This window comes from Jaculus jaculus, chromosome 1 (assembly GCF_020740685.1).
Source record: "Jaculus jaculus isolate mJacJac1 chromosome 1, mJacJac1.mat.Y.cur, whole genome shotgun sequence".
Taxonomy (NCBI): domain Eukaryota; kingdom Metazoa; phylum Chordata; class Mammalia; order Rodentia; family Dipodidae; genus Jaculus; species Jaculus jaculus.
The window spans coordinates 39,776,652-39,795,747 of record NC_059102.1 but is presented as its reverse complement, the minus strand read 5'-3'; positions in this window follow the sequence as shown (position 1 = coordinate 39,795,747).

Below are 19,096 nucleotides of genomic sequence, written 5' to 3'. Positions count from 1 at the left end.
AGAGCTTGTCTCCTAGACTCAATTTCTCCATCCAGCAGCTCATTTGCTTGCAGTGTGACCAGAAGGAGCTCTAGTCCCCGCCCCTCCCCTCCCACGATTCTTAGCCTAAAGAAATGAGCAGACAACGTGGGAGGTGCATGCATCAAGGATTAGGAAAGTTGGGCTTTACGGAGGGCTTGATAATAGCCTCTTGTTCCTCCTGAATTATTGTACAATGCATGCCATAGGCCACTTGACTTTTCTCTCCACCAACTCCGCTTTGCACCTGGCCTGGCAACTTATTTCCCCAGAGACAAAGATTTAGGGGTAAGGGTTACACTTCTGCTTTTTCTTTTTACAGCCACTTGTCTTTCTTCTTTTTACTGTACTGACATGATGAAAACGAGAGACTGCTTTTCCAGTATGGACATTTCGTCTCATGTTGGTGTGCAGGGGACAGCTTAAGGTTCCATGCCTGCCACAATTGCTCTGTAGCCACAGCCACTGTCTGTTTTCCACCAACGGTCCATACAAGGAGAGAAGCTGGTGATAAAAAATCTTAGCTACTGACCTGAAAGTGAAGTGAGCCGACATGGTGTGGTTCTGTCCTACATGCAGCATGGCCCGCCACTCAGGCCCAGTCTATAGCAACGGACGTGGAGATTAGACTCACTTGATGGAAAGATGACAAATTTGGACAATTCTAACATCAAAGAAAATTTGGATTGCCTATGCACCACTAAAAAAATGTATAAGCTGATATAATTCAAGAAACACTGTTCCACTCTTGATTTCTGTTGGTTTTTATTGTATTTTGGTGCCCATTAAAGATCACAACTTATTCCTCCCCCCCAAAAAAAAAAAAATGTATAAGGCTTGATTGCTTTGGGAGTAGTTTGGTATTATCTAATAAATGTGATGACCAGCATAGGTCATTGGTATATAGAATATCAAGGTCCCAGAAAGGAATTTTTATTTAATAGGCTGAAGAGATGGCTTAGCCTTTAAGGTGCTTGCCTGGAAAGCCTAAGGACCCAGGTTTGATTCCCCAGTATCCATGTAAGCCAGATGCATGAGGTGGTACAAGCATCTGAAGTTCATTGGCAGGGGCTAGAGGCCCTAGCACAACTATTCTCTCTATCTACCCCTTTCTTTCTCTTTCTAATAAACGAATAAATAAAACATATTTTAAAAAGAATTATTTAAGTGCTATTCCCCACCTTTCTTTTCTTTTGCTTTCTTTCTTTTTTTCTTTCCTTTTTGCAGTGCTGGGCATGGAACCCAGCACCTTGCATAGGCAAGAGTTCTACCACTGATCTGTATCTCCAGTCTTGAAGTGTGGTTTCTAAGAGGAAAAAGGCAGTTCTAACAATAACCCCATTATCTATGATCCGAAACATAAATAACTTGTGGCACATTCCCATCAAAGAGTGAAATTCAATAGTGAGAATGAATGAAGTCTACTTACATCATTATGGATAAGCAGCAAAAATAACTTCACAAATAAAGACAAACTGAAGAAGATAATACAGCTTGCATCTATTTATATTAAGGTTAGACATAAAACTAAATAGTATTTAAGATACATACATGTATAATAAAACCTACTCAGGGAATAATGAAAATCCGGGTAAGTGGTTGCCAGGCAACGGGACTGGGGTGAAGGCATACACATGGCTTCCAAGCAATGGAGCGTTCTATTTCTTAAGCTGACCATGAGTATACATATTTGTTCTATGGCTTTCAGTCATATTTCACACATATTATGGGCATTACATATTCAACAGAAGTAACCAAAAAAAAAAAAAAAGAGGGGTGGCTTAGCGGTTAAGGCATCTGCCTGCAAAGCCAAAGGACCCAGGTTCGATTACCCAGGACCTATGTAAGCCAGATGAATGAGGAGGCACATGTATCTGGAGTTCATTTGCAGTTGCTAGAGGCTCTCACATGCCCATTCTTTTGCACTGTCTCTCTCTCACTCTCTCCCTCCCTCTTTATATCTCTGTCTCTAATTAATTATTTATGTTTAAAAAAATAAAGAAACAAAAAAGAGATCCGGTTAAGAACTATTAGAGAAAGCCAAGACAGCCTGCAGAAATCGAAGTCAGCTCTATGAGAGGATGAGGCTTGCCAACAAGAAAGCAGCTTGTACTGGAGCTTGGGGGTGAGCCCCAAGCCACCCTGGTCGTTCTGGGCACCTCTTCATGCATTTGTGGGTGACACTTACAACGGTATGCTTGCTGGTACTTTCTTTGCTCCCTACACGCTATGATGGCATTCACTTTCCATGTGAAGAAGTTGGTTCTTTTTTTATTTCTCGCATGGGTATATGCATGTGGTATGCATGTGTGTGTGCATGTTTGAGTGTTCACATGTGTGGGCACACATGCATGTCGACTTCTGCACATCCACATGTGTGTGCATGCATGCGGAGGCCAGAGGTCAATGTCAGGTGTCTTCCTCAATAGCTCTTGACCTTATTTATTGAGACAGGGCCCCTCACTGAGCCCAGAGCTCACTGATTCAACTAGGCTAATTAGCCGGCTTGCCCTGGGGATCCCCGGTCTCCTCCTCCTTACATTGAGGTTACAGGCACCTGCTGCCACACCTGGCATTTACATGGATATTGGGCATCCAAACCATGGCCCTAACAGAAGTGCTTTCCTAACTAAGCTAATGACCCAACCCAGATGATTCTTAGAGATGTGAAATCACAAGTCCAGAGTTACACCATTTGTCCATGGAAGAGCTGGCATCCGACCTAAGTCTATTTCCATAGTCTAAAGTTAAACTGACAATCAAAGAGTTCTGTCATTACAAGATAGATCTGCAACTCAGCAGAAGGCTCTGCCCCGGCATCAGCTTAGCCATGACCTTGGGTGAATCACTTAGTCTCCCTGACTTTTCCTACTCATTTTTCAAAGCCAGGGACTCAAGGAGGGCTCAGGCTCGTCCTCGCCTGTGATTTAAACATTGCCTATGTGTTTGGAAATTGGTTAGTACAGTGGGAAGCCTCAGAGTTGCCAGGACAGAGGTCTTTGGTTCTATTTATTATTTCTCTTCCCAGAGAGGTGCAATCTGGCCATGGAAGCTTCCAGAGTTTTGAAGGGAGCCCAGGTCCTCACATCCTGGCATGTTAGTTGCAGTTCAGCCTATCTTCTCTGACACTTGTCCTCTGACTCCACTTCCTTGCCAGGGCCAGTTTGAGCAAACTACCAAAGGCAGTAGGCAATGGGCGGTATTCTGGGCACAATCATGGCATGCTTCCAAGGCACTCTGCCTCACAACAGCCGTGACAAGACTCATTGAAGGCCATGTGGCCTTCTTGACCCTTAAGTGAGAGCCCTTAACTCCCAAATCATTTATAGCTTTTCCTTTCCTGCACGGGTCCCTGTCGTGGGATGGGGTCAGGAGGCTCATCCTGTAGCCACAGCGGCCTAGCTGTGTCTTGACACACAAATGCCCTTGTGACTGAAACTTGACACTGGTCAGTCATGCCCACTTTTCTCAGCTAGTGCCAGCTAGAATCACAGATCAGAGAAGGTCTGGGGGGCAGCTCTGGAGCCTGAGTGAGACGGAGGAGGAGATAGGACAGGGAGAGCAAGGGCAGAAAAGGAAGTGTACCAGCTGTTGGCCATGGTTTGTCTCTTCTCTTCTGTGGCAGAAGAGGCAGGAAAGGAGAGAGGAGGAAGGAATGGGCAAAGGCCTCTTTAAGCTCAAGGTTCACTTTCTATGAAACACTTAAGTTCCCTACTTTATCTGTTTGGAAAACTCAACATTTTGTCTAGCAAACTGGCCTACAGTGAATTGTCTCTATTAGTAGGAAAATGACTCAGAGGAAAACAGTCTTTACTCACTGCCCTGGTCTAAACCCATATTGGAAAGAACATTCCACTGGCCTGAAGTTGGGATGGATAACTCCTGCAGCATGAGTCTTCTTTATACCTCCTCCCTTGCCTTTAGCGTTGGGAGCCAATCTGTCAACAAGTGTGACCTACTTCTGTTGTCGCCTGCTTTTCTTCCAGTCTGGGCATTGCTTGGACCACAAACCAGCCTCTTGCCACTTTCTGAACTAGATCCATCCCTGTGCTCAGATTTCCAACAACCAACCCCTCTTTAGAACTCCACAGGCTTTTCTGATCTTTTAGGACCAAGCATGAATGCCTTTGGTGCCCCTCTATGACAGAATCTTCTTGACAACCTATTTTCTTCCTCACTGCTTTACTCCCAGCAGGTGACCATCTCTTCAGTCAGATTGCTCCCGGAACACTATGCCCTTGCTTTCCCATCAGTCATGTGGCCCAGTCACTGGAGCCAAACCAGCCATCTAGAAAATGAAGAGACATATCCTTGGGGTCCCAGGCACCCAGGAAGCCAGATGGTTCCCAGAAGTCATCCAGTGAGCAGGCAATGGTGGGGAGGCAGAGCTCTATGGCTAAGAGATGGGTACATGAGAGATGTGGGGAGCTGAGATAAGGTTAGAGGTCTCCAAGAGTCAGGGTCTTTTCTGCCAGGAGACATCTTCAGCCATCGACACTGCAGCTGTTGACTATTGTTCTGTTGCCTTTTATTACTGAAGCTTGACTAGCCTCCTGATCTTCCCATCCAAGTGGTCCAACTGGATTCAAAAGGCTCCCAAACAAGCTGGACATGTGGCTGCAGGCCAGTAGACCCTGTCTCAAAAAAGTAAAAAGAAAAATGAAATAAAGAAAAGAAAAAGGAGGACTCCAGTTAAAAGCAGACTAGCAAATAAGAAAATATCTCATGTTGTTGACAGGATAAGCCAACATCATAAAGATGTCTATTATCTCCATTTAAATTAAATAGAAATGTAATTTGATCTCAACAAAATAGCAACAAGTTTCTTTCCATGTTATCTCTAGAGAAGTTGAGTTTGAAGTTCCCATATATTATTAAACAAGCTGGGTACATGACTGCAAAACTCAGGAGGCTGAGGCAGGATAGTCATAAGTTTGAGATTAGCTTGGGCTGCATAGTTTAAGGCCAGTCTGAACAACACAGCAAGATCTTGTCTCAAAAAAGTAAGCAAGGGCTGGAGAGATGGCTTAGCGGTTAAGCGCTTGCCTGTGAAGCCTAAGGAACCCGGTTTGAGGCTAGATTCCCTAGGACCCACATTAGCCAGATGCACAAGGGGGCGTATGCATCTGGAGTTCGTTTGCAGTGGCTGGAAGCCCTGGCATGCCCATTCTCTCCTCTCTCCCTCCCTCCCTCCCTCCCTCTCTCTCTCTCTCTCTCTCTTCCTCCTCCTCCTCCTCCTCCTCCTCCTCCTCCTCCTCCTCCTCCTCTCTGTCACTCTCAAATAAATAAATAAAAATAAACAAAAAATTTAAGAAAAAAGAGTAAGCAAAAAAGAACCACAAAAACCTGAAAAAAGCTGATGAAAAAGGGGAACGGGACATTCCCTGCCAGATAGTAGAGCACACTATGAAATCTCTTTAGTAAGAACCACCATAAGGCACCACTGCATGGTCAATGCGACTGAAGAGAAAATGCAGTCATTAGTGAAAGAACACAGGAACTTACAAATGTGACACATCTAATGGGAAAATATGGGCCTTTTAATAAACATGGAAATTACAGAGCCATTGGGAAAAGACAAAGAATTAGATTCACATCTCAGGCAACTTTTCAGAGAAAACTTTCAATGGATCAAAGATCTAAAACAGGATGCCACACAAACATCAGAAGAAACCATGGTTCAATTCCTTTATGACCTCATTTATCAATGACTTAAGGTCAAAAATTATAAAAGAAAATCTTGATAAATGAGAGAAACATAGGAATATTTCTTATGGCAAAAGACAACATAAATAACCTCCAAAGATCCAGCAGAAGCACACAGAAGAAAGGGTTGTTTCATATTTCACAGAGAAAGGGTTAGGGTCCTCTATGGAGCAAGAGCTCCTCAAAACTGAGCTGCAAACAAAACACACTAGACAAAAGTAGGCAAAACATGAACACAGAAAGCAAGATGTCTCTAAATAGATTTTAAAAAATCTTCAACCATACTTTTATTAAGAGGTCACTACTACAAGTAGCAAGCACCTATAATCCCAGCAATGAACTAGGGAGACCCTGTTTACATAGAATCTGGAAATTCAAGTTCTGGCAGTTTTGGGTCCCCCTCAGGCCTTTATTCTTTTTTATTCTTTTACAAGGAAAGAGAGAGAATGAATATGGGTACACCAGGGCCTCTAGCCACTGCAAATAGAACTCCAGATGCATGCACCACTTTGTGCATCTGGCTTCACATGGGTACTGGGGAGTACCCTGGTCATTAGGCATTACAAGCGAGTGTCTTAACCACTGTGCAATCTCACCAGTTCCCAAATTTTAAACACATTAAAAAAAATTGCTCAATTACAATTACCTTAGATACAGAAAGCTGCGCATGGTAGTGCATGCCTTTAATCCCAGCACACAGGAGGCAGAGGTAGGAGGATCACTGTGAGTTTGAGGCCACCCTGAGACTACATAGTGAATTCCAGGTCTTCCTGGGCTGGAGTGAGACCCCATCTCAAAAAACAAAAACAAAAACAAAACAAACAAACAAAAAAAGATAAAGAGATTTCCACTAAAAGTTGGCAGGAACTTTCTTCTCTTGAAGAAAGGGTTGGCTTCAGTTTGGGGCTGGGGAGGAAAAAGGTATGAATCAGTTTGTCTTTTCTTGTTCCTCAGAAGGCATGGAGAAGCTTTAAAGATAGTCTTTCTGTCTCTCCTATATCACCTCAATATGGGCCTTTTCTAATTTCTTGTGCCCTGTCCAAATTCCATTCTCCTTCAATGCCTACTTTCTTCTTTCGGAAGCTTGTCACATTGCGTTCTGGCCCCTGGGTCTCCTATCTCTTTGTACTTATACTATAGTTCTCACTCTTAACCATATGCCAACTCGATTTATTTTCTGGAAGTGTTTGTCCTAATACCTTGATGAGATTATAAACATCTAGGTGAAAGGACTTCATTTCATCTCTTTGGTTTTTTTTTTCTAATAAAATTGTACTTATTTGTTTGCAATTTTTACTGTTTTATGTTATAGTTGGTATACAAAGTGCAGGTTTCGTGATAGACTTTTCATATACACTTAGTCCTGGTTGATTTCCTCACTTTGCATCCTCCTTGTTTTTTTCTTTTTTTTCTTTTTTTCCTTTCTATGGTTTCCCATATACAGGCCAGGCTTACCTTGTGATCCCCCTGTCGTTGCCTCTTGAGTGCTAGAATTACAGGTACATATCACAAACCTAGGTTGATCTTTCCTCCTAGCAAACATAAAACTAGAATGTTGTTTATATAGAAATTTTCAGTTAAATTTGACAGTTATTAAAAGACACCTGCAAAAATATAAAATAAAAACTAACTGTGAGTCGGGCATGGTGGTGCACGCCTTTAATCCCAGCACTCAGGAGGCAGAGGTAGGAATTCTCTGTGAATTCAAGGCCAGCCTGAGACCACATAGTGAATCCAAGGTCTGCCTGGGCTAGAGTGAGATCATACCTTGAAAAAGCAAAACAAAACATAACAAAAAAAAAAAAAAAAGAAAGAAAGAAAACAAAACAGCGAGATGCAACTACTATTCCAACTCAGGAACTGGATAGAAGATTATAATAATAATTGAAATCCTAATTAGTAGTAATAATAATAATAATAATAATAGGAACTGTGTGTGTCCATGAAAACCTTTTTTTTTTTTCTGTTTTCAACCACAGCTGTTCTTCCAACTGAGCCTAAACAGCTAGGGGACCCTTCTCAAATGTATCCAGGAAGTCACTGCTCATACTGCAAGCAGATACTCCTGTGGAAAACCACTGGCTCCCCTGTCCTAAGAGCACTGAAAGATCAAACTTTTGCCTGGCCTGAGCTCACCATCTGGCACTGATGCCAATGCTAGTTTCATAAACTCTCTGGGATCCTACTTGCATGTCTTATCTACCTCCACCTTCAACTTCTAGTCTCCTGGAGTCCCAAATGCCCCTGGCCTCCCTATCTTCTTTTTTTAAATTTTTATTAACATTTTCCATGATTATAAAAAAATATCCCATGGTAATTCCCTCCCTCCCCCCCCCCACACGTTCCCCTTTGAAATTCCATTCTCCATCATATTACCTCCCCATCTCAATCATTGTACTTACATATATACAATATCAACCTATTAAGTATCCTCCTCCCTTCCTTTCTCTACCCTTCATGTCTCCTTTTTAACTTACTGGCCTCTGCTACTAAGTATTTTCATTCTTACGCAGAAGCCCAGTCATCTGTAGCTAGGATCCACATATGAGAGAGAACATGTGGCGCTTGGCTTTCTGTGGCCTCCCTATCTTCATCATCTTCAGAGTGTCCTCCACAGTATAGTTCTTCATGCTGCGAAGTTCCTTGAGTGTGAATTACAGTTCACATCTCTGTATTCAATCTTACCTGCAGATCTGGAATATGACTTAGAAGGAGAGTTGTCAGGGCTAGCAAATGGAAAGAGTGGATACTCAGTTCAATTTTGGATGAATAAATAGGTGCATTTTAAATAAAAGAATGTCCCAAATATTACATAAGGTTCTATATTTTAACTTGCAAACCAAAGATTAGGGAATCAAGACCCAGAGAATGAACTGACTTGCAAAGGTCTGTTTTGGAGAAAGATCCCAAACAAGAACAAGGTAAGAGCAGAAAGAACTGAGACCTACTCTCCCCCCCCCCCTCTCTCTCTCTCTCTCTCTCTCTCTCTCTCTCTGTGCGTGTATGGTGTCCTTTAAAAAGACAAGAATGTTTGTGGTCAAAGGGGCCTAATCAGAACAAGGAAGCGGATTGTTTATGAAAAGGATTGTTTTGTTAAGTATAAGATTTTAATGTAACAGGAGAGAGACAGAAGGGAGGAGCCCAGAGGAAGAGAAAAAAAAAAGAGAGGAGGATAGAAGGGAGAGGGAGAAAGGATATGTGTGCATGAGGGCGAGGGAAAGAGAAGGGGAGCGGTGAGCACACCTGGAGCAAGAAAGCCAAAGGAGAGCTATGAAAAGGATCTTGAACCTGTTTTAATGTTATGTAGCTAAAAGGTTAAATGGCTTACGGGAGTCTCAACAGTAGGTAGTGCAAGTACAAGGCTGACTCCCTCTTAAGAAAGAGCCAAATGAGGGCTGGGAGATGGCTAAGTGGATAAAGGACTTGCATCAGAAGCAGGAATACCTAAATTCAGATACCTAATACCTAATTCAGTAATCCTAGCATACCTATGGTAAGAAAGGGGATGAAGACAGGACAATCCCCCAAAACTCACAGCGAGGTAGCCTGAAAACCATGGCCATGAACAAAAACCACATCCCAAACAAGGTGGAAGGTGAGGACCAACAGCCCAGGTTTTCCTCTGACCTCCACACACATGCTGTGGCATGGGTACACACACACACACACACACACACACACACACACACACACACACACACACATTCTCCCCCCCCCCCCCATACAGAGCGAAATGAATCTAGAAGCATCAGAAGGTGCATGTTACAGACTTCAAGTTGGAATGAGAAAACTCAATAGATCATTGTCTGGGCTGGAGAGATGGCTTAGCGGTTAAGCGCTTGCCAGTGAATCCTATGGACCCCAGTTCAAGGCTTGATTCCCCAGGACCCATGTTAGCCAGATGCACAAGGGGCACACACGTCTGGAGTTCATTTGCAGTGGTTGGAAGCCCTGGAGTGCCCATTCTCTCTCTCTCTGCCTCTTGCTCTCTCTCTATTTAACTCTCAAATAAATAAATAAAAATGAACAAAGAAAATAGATCATTGTCATCCTTCTAGACCCTAACTGCTTAGTCAGTATGACTTACACATTCTACCCCTTTATAAATGGAAAGACGCTGAATATAAGATGGAACCAGCATTTACAGAAAGTCACTCTATTGAAACATACCTTTTTCAAAGTCCCATATAGATTTGTCAAGTCAGCAAGTGAAGGGCTACACCATGTAGAAAAGTGAGCAAAACCCATCAAAGATTAACTAATAAAAGAGTAGTACAAATGGCTGAAAGTGATATAAACAAATGCATAATCTTACCAAATCAAGGAAATTACCAATCCAAGTTATCAAAATAAGCTTTTAAAATGTGATAACATTGGGGCTGGAGAGATAGCTTAGCAGTTAGGTGCTTGCCTGCAAAGCCAAAGAACCCAGGTTTGATTTCCTAGGACAGTGTAAGCCAGATGCATGAAGTGGTACATGTGTCTGGAATTCATTTGCAGTGGTCAAGGGCCCTGGTGCACACTCATTCTCTCTCTCTCTCTCTCAAACAAAAAAGAAATAGACTTTTACAATACATGGTCTTAAAAAATTGATAACAGTTAGGTTTGTCAAAGAGCATTATTTTGCTGTTAAAAGGACTACAGGATGGGAGGGCAATCTGGCTGCAACACGTCACCCCATTGATCACCAGGGTTGATTCAGCTGATCTGGCTAGCTAAGTGGGTGTCCCCTTCTTCCCTCACAGCTCCGCGTGTGTCTCTCCCAAAATTGCACTGCTCAGTAGAAGAGGAGGACCTTCCCCGAATAGAGGAGGACCAGACTTCTGTCGAGGGTATACAAGCAGCTATGCTCTCCTGCTAGAACCTCTAAAAGGACTACTAAGTAGAAACATCCTAAATGTAAATTGGTAACACATATCAGGATTCTTAAGTGGTCATGTACTTAAAGAAAAGTATAAACTTTTATAAAGTATCCCTCAGCTTAGAGTTATTTATAAAAGTACAGAATTAGATGAAAGAGCTAGCATTGAACCCATTGTACATCTTAGGATGACAGGTCATTTGACTGGAAACACCAAATATATAATATTTGTGTTTTATTTAGAACTTTTTCAACTACAAGTAACCAGAAACCTGGGTGGGCTAAGAAAGGAAAGAAATAATTGAGTGACCCTGCTGTTCTGAGGTTAGACGGGCTAGGGAACTCTGTCCCAAACACTATGGTTAGGACCGTTTGTCTACCTCCCAGTGCTCCAGGGCCTCTCGGTTAATTCCTTCCTCCAATGTTCAATGAGTTGCTGGATCTGGCTTATATGTTATTGAGAGACAATTGAGATCATAACTAAATTCTATTAAAAACAAAGATAACAAATTCTCAAAACTCATCTCTTCCTAGTTAATTTACTATTATTGGTACTTTTTAAGGTTACTTACATCTATTGTATTTATCTCTGGAGGAGTAATGATATGGTACTGTACATTTCTTCCCAACTCCATGTTTAGTGACATTACATTGAAGCTTGAAAGCAATCATGGTGGAAATATTTTCACCACAGGAAGTGGCCAATGCTGCAAATCAGGGATTTCCACTCCCCTACCCACACTCAAGAGGCAGCTGTTAAATATTTACCAACACATTTACAGAGCTTTACAGCCCCTTTAAAATTCCTTGGATTCAAGTACAACAGGGTAGAGACAGCAACCTTTGATGTAGTAAGATTTAATTTGGTTGAATACTTGGGTTACATCCCCATGTCTGAGCCAAGCACCAAGACTCATGCCATCCTCTACTCTCTAGAGCCAGGTGAGAGACCCACCCATGCCTATATATTTGAAGCAGTCCCCATATAAACATCAGGAGTTGCTAATTGAAAAGGGACACGTGGTTACTGAGGGAACTTAAAAGTATAACCACCATCATGTGCAAAATGATATCTTACACATAGTCTGAATCTACCCTAACCTGCTTCAAGGTCTCCTATTCATCTTAGACAAGAGCACTTGGTCTGGTCCAATGAGGCTCTTGATAAGTGGGTGAAATGAGTATTTTCTTTTTTTCTTTATTTATTTGAGAGAGCAAGAGAGGGAAAGAGGTATACACACACACACACACACACACACAGAGAGAGAGAGAGAGAGAGAGAGAAAGAAAGAAAGAGAGAGAGAGAGAGAGGGAGAGAAGGAGGGAGGGAGGGAGAGAATAGGCATGCCAGGGCCTCCAGCCACAGGAAACGAACTCCAAACACATGTGCCACTGTACATCTAGCTTATGTGGGTCCTGGGGAATCAAACAGAGGTCCTTTGGATTTGCAGGCAAATGCCTTAACTGCTAAGCCAACCCTCCAGGTCAGAGATGAGTATTTTTTGATATAAAATCTTTACCCCACAATCTTCCACCTTCCCTTCTGTCCAGCTTTACATGGCTCATAGCTTGGTGCCAACCTAGACATATGAAACATATGTATCTTTGTTGTAGAGTGCCTTGAAATTTTTTAAAATGAATTTTTAATATTTTATTTATTTGAGAAAGAGAAAGAGGGGAGGAGAGAGAGAAGGAAAGAGAGAGGGGAGGAGGAGGGAGAATGGTGAGTCATAGCCTCTAGCCACAGCAAAGGAACTCCAGATGCATGTGTCAACTTGTGCATCTGACTTATGTGGGTTCTGGGCAATTAAACCTGGTTCCTTAGGCTTCTCAGGTAAGTGCCTTAACCACTAAGCAATCTCTCCAGTCCTGAAAATTTTAAAAAACTTGTTTTTTTCTTTGAGGGATTCCTAGGCAAGTGAAGATGTAAAGTGAGCAAAATGTTATGTTTGTTTACATTTCTTTATGCCTAGCTTAGAGAAAAATAGAAGTCACTTCCTTATAGGAGCTCATAAAAGAATGGAACAAAACATTTGTTTAAGCAGATGGGGATGGTAGGTAAACAGGAGGCTTTGCTGGTCTGAGTAGCATTACCCAGGGCCTGCATTGTTGAACAAAACCCTTAAGGGCAGATAAGTGGGACATGAGGAGGCTCCTGCTCGAGGGTCTGCCTCACATCCCTGCCTCACATCCCCCAGGCAGTTCCTGTAACTGATTATGGTTTAACTTACATCCTGTTTTTTTTTTTTTCCTATAAACATCATGTGGTTATTTCCAATAAAAGCTGATATTCCAAACAGTTCAGGGCTGCATCCTGAAATCCTGACTCTGGGGTACAGACCTGATATACCAGACTTTCTTCTTTTTTTATCCTTTCTTTTTTACCCAATGAAGCTTTGCCTCACATTTCATGAGGCGATGGTCTTGCTTGTGTAACCCTGGACCCCATAACAAAGCAGACATGTTTAAGCAAATAATTACAGAATGATGTAATGTGCAGTTTCAGAGGGATATATAAAAGTTGCACTTAGCCAGACGTGGTGGTGCATGCCTTTAATCCCAGCACTTGGGAGGCAGATGTAGGAGAATCACCATGAGTTCAAGGCAACTCTGAGAATTCCAGGTTAGTCTGGACTAGAGTGAAACCCTACCTTGAAAACAAACAAACAAACAACAAAAATAGTTGCACTTAGCTTGTGGGGAAGCTAGGAAAATGTGTTCAGCTCCCCAGACAGGAGAATGTACGAACCAGGCTGTTAAGTGTAAACAGGCAAGTGGAGCAGGGAGGAGAGTTGATATTCCTGGGATAGGATGTGAGTGATGGCATCAAAAGGTCACTCAGCTTCACTCACACAGTATGGACATCTCAGGAAGGTTTCTCTTCCCCTCTTGCTGTCTTTTCCATTCTCAGCCAAAAAGAAAAAAGAAAACATGAACACGGGAGTCACACAAAAGCATCACCTTATGCACCCTTGTATGGAGGACAGGAACATCTAGGCTTTCAACTGAACCTTCAAAAAGCATGGGCCATTTTGAACTCTCCAGCTGCCTCCGGCCTCCATGGATGGCATCCATTCTACACAGAATTGTTTTCTATTTTCATCTTCAAAGCAAGTGTTTTTACAACAGTCTTTTGAGCCCAGGGGCCCAAGAACCCTGTATAGCTGTGCTTTTCTGGGAAATAATGCCTAACAACCAACTCACAAATGAATGATTGAACTCAACTGTGTTAAACAACGAACTTCCTGTAATGTTTTACACACTTCAGTGCCAAAGACTGGTAAGTGTGTGTTAAAATTTCTAAATATGGACTCCAGGTGTGGCGTTTCAGCCTGACCAAGTGTGACTATTTTCTCCTCTTAAAACAACAGAATCATTATCTGTTTAAAGGAATCCTTAACCAAAGAAATGGCTAGGAGTGCAATAATTCAAAATACTGAAAATTTAAGGGGAAAAGATTGATATTAGCACACTATATATAAGAAAAGAGTTTTTAAAAATAAATTTTTAACTTTACTATTAGAGATTAAGGCAACCTGCCAAGCACAGGGTGAGCCTGGAGAGCAAAGGCACCTATATAACTTGGTTTTTCCTTGAGTTCAGTCACCCAGAAAGACTAGCTGTGTTTGTTTCAAAGCAAGCAAAGACTCCCCTCCCCCCAAAATTAAAAACCACATAGATATGTAATTTGTCTCCCTGAGAAATCAGTGTCCTCAGATGATACACACATCAGAAGTGACCAGCTGGGTTTTCTACATCAAGAGAAGACTGCTGGACTCTATACTTACTCTAGTACGCCCTCCTGCTCTTGATGCCTCTGTGATCAAGATCACCCTTGACTGATCTTCTATCCTCACTTTCTTTATTTCTCTCTCATTTCCTCCAACTAGAGGGAGTACTATAGTTACTTAATGCTCCTGAACCAACTTAACTATTGTGTGTTTTTTTTTTTTATTCTTCCTTTCAAAACAACCTGTTAACTGCTGCTTAATTTAAACTCTTGGTATATGCATTGGAATGCTGGGACCTTTTGCCCTGTAAGTATTGATGTATAATTTGTTGATGATGGTGTTTTAAGATAGGGTCTTCCTATATAGCTCTGGCTGGCCAGGAAGTTACTATGTAGATCAGGTAATCCTGGCCCCTTGTGGCAATTCTGCCTCAACTTCCTGAGTGCTGGGATTACAAGCATGTGCCACTATGACTGACTATTATTTTATTTTTTTAAAAAAACATTTACTTATTTATGAGAGCGAGAGTGGGAGAGAGAGAGAGAGAGAGAGAAAATGGGCATATCTAGGACCCGTTGCTGCTACAAATTCCAGATGCATGCATCACTTTGTGTGTCTAGCTTTACATGGGTACTGGGGAACTGAACCTGGGCCAGTAGATTTTGCAAGCTAGCACCTTTAACCTCTGAGCCATATCCTCATCCCTGACTATAACTTTCTACATATACTAATTACACTATCAAACTTTTTTGTATGCATGTGTATATAGACTTTGTGTGTCGTGTATGCATGAGTGTGGGTAGATGTCCATGCCCCATATGAATGCAAGTGGAGGCCAAAGGATAATGTCTATGTCCTCTTACTGTCGACTGCACATTTCTTTCCTTGAAAGAGGGTCTACCCCTCAACCTAGATCTGTGTCTTTCAGAAAGCCCTGGAGATCCTCAGGTCTCTGATCTCCCACAGACTGGGGCCACAGTTGTGGTTAGCCATGCACAGCTTTTTATGTGGGTTCCAGAGAGTTGAATTTGGTGGTCTCTAGCCAGAGAGGTACACTGGCTTATACAGCAAGAACTCTTAACTCCTGAGCAATCTCCCAAGGCCCAGTATCAAACTTTAAAAAAATCTGTTTGTGCTTTTGAGCAAAAGCAACTATTTCTTAGTAGGTGCGACTGGCTATATACTTTGTAGGACCTGGTGTAAAATGAACATGTGAGACCTCTTGTTCAACAATTCTCCTGGAGTTCTAAGTGGTCACTGTAGACCACTGATCCAAGTATGGGACTCTCTGACCACAGACGACTAGGTGAATGTGCAGGTAACCCACTGTGTAACTGGCCTTGCAGGTGGGTTTGTATTAATGAGAGCACACACATATGCAACTCTCTAGGCTGGGATAGGATTAACCAAAAATTCATATTGAAAATTAAGTAATGTGGACTCCGCTCAAAAAAAGTATAAACTTCCTGTGGTGGTTGCAATGTACTTCCTGAGTATTCACTTATGCAGATAGAATGGCATTTGCCACAGCACCTGGGCCAACTGCAGCAGTGTTTTGGGGTGTCCTGTGTTCAAACTTTCAGGGCTCAGTAAAATATACTGAATTGTGCTAACTGTGGAAGAATGGTGACATCATATCTCCCCTGGGGCTGGAAGTGTTTGTAAGAGGCAACATGGAGGGGCTCTGTGCTGGGAGCCATAATCAACATTGCCGCTGACTGGAACTGACTGGTGGCTGGATTGATGGAAGGGTTGATAAAGCTGGGTTCACAGCTGAGGGAGCTCTGAAGAACAGGTTTCTCTGGTTCCAACAAGTTAAATGACCATCGCATTTTTCTCATTAGGAGTACTGTAGGTACAAGTGAGAGGTAGTTTCAATGTGTCCCGTCCCTACCACATGTCCGCATGTCCCAAGAGCTTGTCTTTAAGCCCTCATCTAGTGTCCCACGCTGTGTCCTCCTGGACACTGTGCCTTCCCCTTGGGATAATGGAATAGGTTCTGTGTCTTTTCTTGCAAAGTTGGCAGGATCTTACTGGTGTCTTCTCATTGGTCAGTGAGGCAAAGAGTGATTTCCCATCCTGGCTTCACATCTACAGCAGTTAGGACTGCTCATAGAGTCCACCGTATTCCCCAGGGTGAGTGTGAGCTGGCCTCATGAACCTCACACTTGCTCCTTGACTGTCCACTCTCAAAGCCCCATGGTGGTTGAGCACCCGGCACTTTATCTTTACAACCCCTTGAGCTTGAGGAAATGGGCTTGGTGAGAGTAAGTAAGTATTGCGATCCAGCCGCCACTGCCTGACTCTATCACTTCTCCAAACTGCCCACAAAACTGCTATAATCATAAAACGGAGTATTTCAAATTCTCTAGAACACATTTTGACAAGCTTGTGAGTTCACTTCACCTTCCCTGTGGGTTTCCCTGCCTTCTGCCCCTCTGACTGCTCACCCTCCTGTGCTGAGGCAGGTCTGTCCACTCCCTTCTCCCTAAACCCCAGCAGATGACACTGACTACCCAGTCTCCCTTCTCTTCCCATCACCTCACACACTACATACTGTGCGACACGGGAAAAAGCTAAAGACAGTGGAGCCAGAGTACTCACCAACAAGACAAAAGAAGCTAACCAGCTCTAAAGAAATTGGGACACTTTCAAGAACATTGAACCATTCAAAAATCTAGAATTGTGTTGCATTAAGTCAACTAGCAACGCTATACCAGCCTAGTAGAGCCTAAAATAACAACAGTATGTCCATAGCTCTTTATGGTATTTAAAGCTCTTCCACCTAGACTGATACACTTGGACTTCATGCCACAGTATGGCAGTGGCTAGTATTAGGTCCACCTTACAAAGGAGAGAAAACTGAGGCACAGAACAGTTACGTGTTTTGCCCACAATTAGTCAACATGAGAAGTGAAGCAGGTTTTCTGATTTGGGAACCCGTGTTCTTTCCACTCTCCCACACAGCTGTTTACTGAACTGTATCTTCACTTGGCACACATTTATTTCTTCCTTTTTCAAACAACAAGAGACATAATTAGAGCTAAGAGCTTAGTCTGAAATTCTGCTGCTTACACATCCCCCTGCTGCCAGACTTAGAATAATTGTCCTACACTGGTTCTTTCAAAACCTAAGCAGGTTTCAGACCAGAGAAAATATGGATTATTTAATAAAAAATCTAGGATAACTAGGAATCTGCTTGCAGAAAGAGGAACTTGCATCCAATATCATACATTGTCCATAAAGTTCCACTGGATTAAGATTTAGGTGTAAACTGGGCATGGTGGTGCACGCCTTTAATCCCAGCACTGGGGAGGCAGAGGTAGGAGGATCGCTGTGAGTTCAAGACCACCCTGATTCTATATAGTGAATTCCAGGTCAGCTTGAGCTACAGCAAGACCCTATCTCCAAGCCCCCCCCCAAAAAAAAACATTTAGGTGTAAAAATACACTACAAAAAATGGGAAGAGAAGATGGGATTTCCTTTCCTGTGTTTAGAATCTCTGGATGGGAAAGGGCTACGTATGAAGGAAAACACAGATGTCATAAAAGATAAGACTGGTGCTGTGGAAATGGCTCGGCGGATAAAGCACTTCCCACTCCTCTGAGTTCAGGTCCCTAGACCATGTGGAAGAGGTGGTAGAAAGAAGGTAAGTGCCATTGAAAGCAGGGGACAACTGCTTGTCATTCAGATATGAAGTGTCCTTGATATTCATGACCTCACAGTGGCTCATGTTACCTACAACAAACCTGCATAATAGGAGGAAAAATATGATAGCATCACAATAAAAGAGAGACTCCTTGCAAAGGAGGGATTCAGTAGAGTGGGGTTGTGAAGGAGAAAAGGAAGGGTGGTGAGAAGGGATTCTGAGCATGGTATATTGTCTAAATCTATGAAAGTTGCTAATAAATACTTAAATTTGTTTTTAATCTGCATGTTTACAAAGCACCACCACTTACCAAGTTAAAAGTCAGAGAACACAGTGGAACAAATATTTGTAACCAAAACACAGGAAGAAAGCTACTTTTGTTATCTCCAAACAAGTCCCACAATGCAAGAAAAACATAACACATCCAACAGGAAAATATGCAAAAGAGCTAAATGGATGATTTATAAAAATATAAGAAATGGGCTGGTGAGATGGCTCAACAGTTAAGGGCTCTGACTTGCAAAGCCTGCCGGTCTAGGTTGGCCTTGGTTCAATTTCCCAATAGCAACATAAAACCCAATGCACAAAGTAGCACTAGTGGAGAGTTCATTTGCAATGGCAAGAGGCTCTGAATGCCTCTCCCATTCTCTGTCTGTCATCATAAATAAATAAAAAAAAATACCTATTTTAGCCGGGCATGGTGGCACATGCCTTTAATCCCAGCACTTGGGAGGCAGGGGTAGGAGGATCATTGTAAATTCGAGGCCACCCTGAGATTACATAGAGAATTCCAGGTCAGCCTGAGCTAGAGTGAGACTCTACCTTGAAAAACAAACAAAACAAACAAACAAAAAAACCCAAATAAATGCATAAACTGGCACACAACCTGCCTCATAAACACAGGAAGAGCAAAAAAAAAAACACAAAAAAAACACATTTCACTTAGGATATCTTTTTCCACATATCAAATTTGCAACGATCCCAGTTAGATAACACACTGCATGCTAATGGTATAAGGAAATGACTCATCTCTCTGGTATGTACTCTGAATGCAAAGTGCTACATTCTCAAAAGGTAATTTTCAGATTGTCAAATATCTAGAAAAGTCAAACGGAGATAGAAAAGATGTCC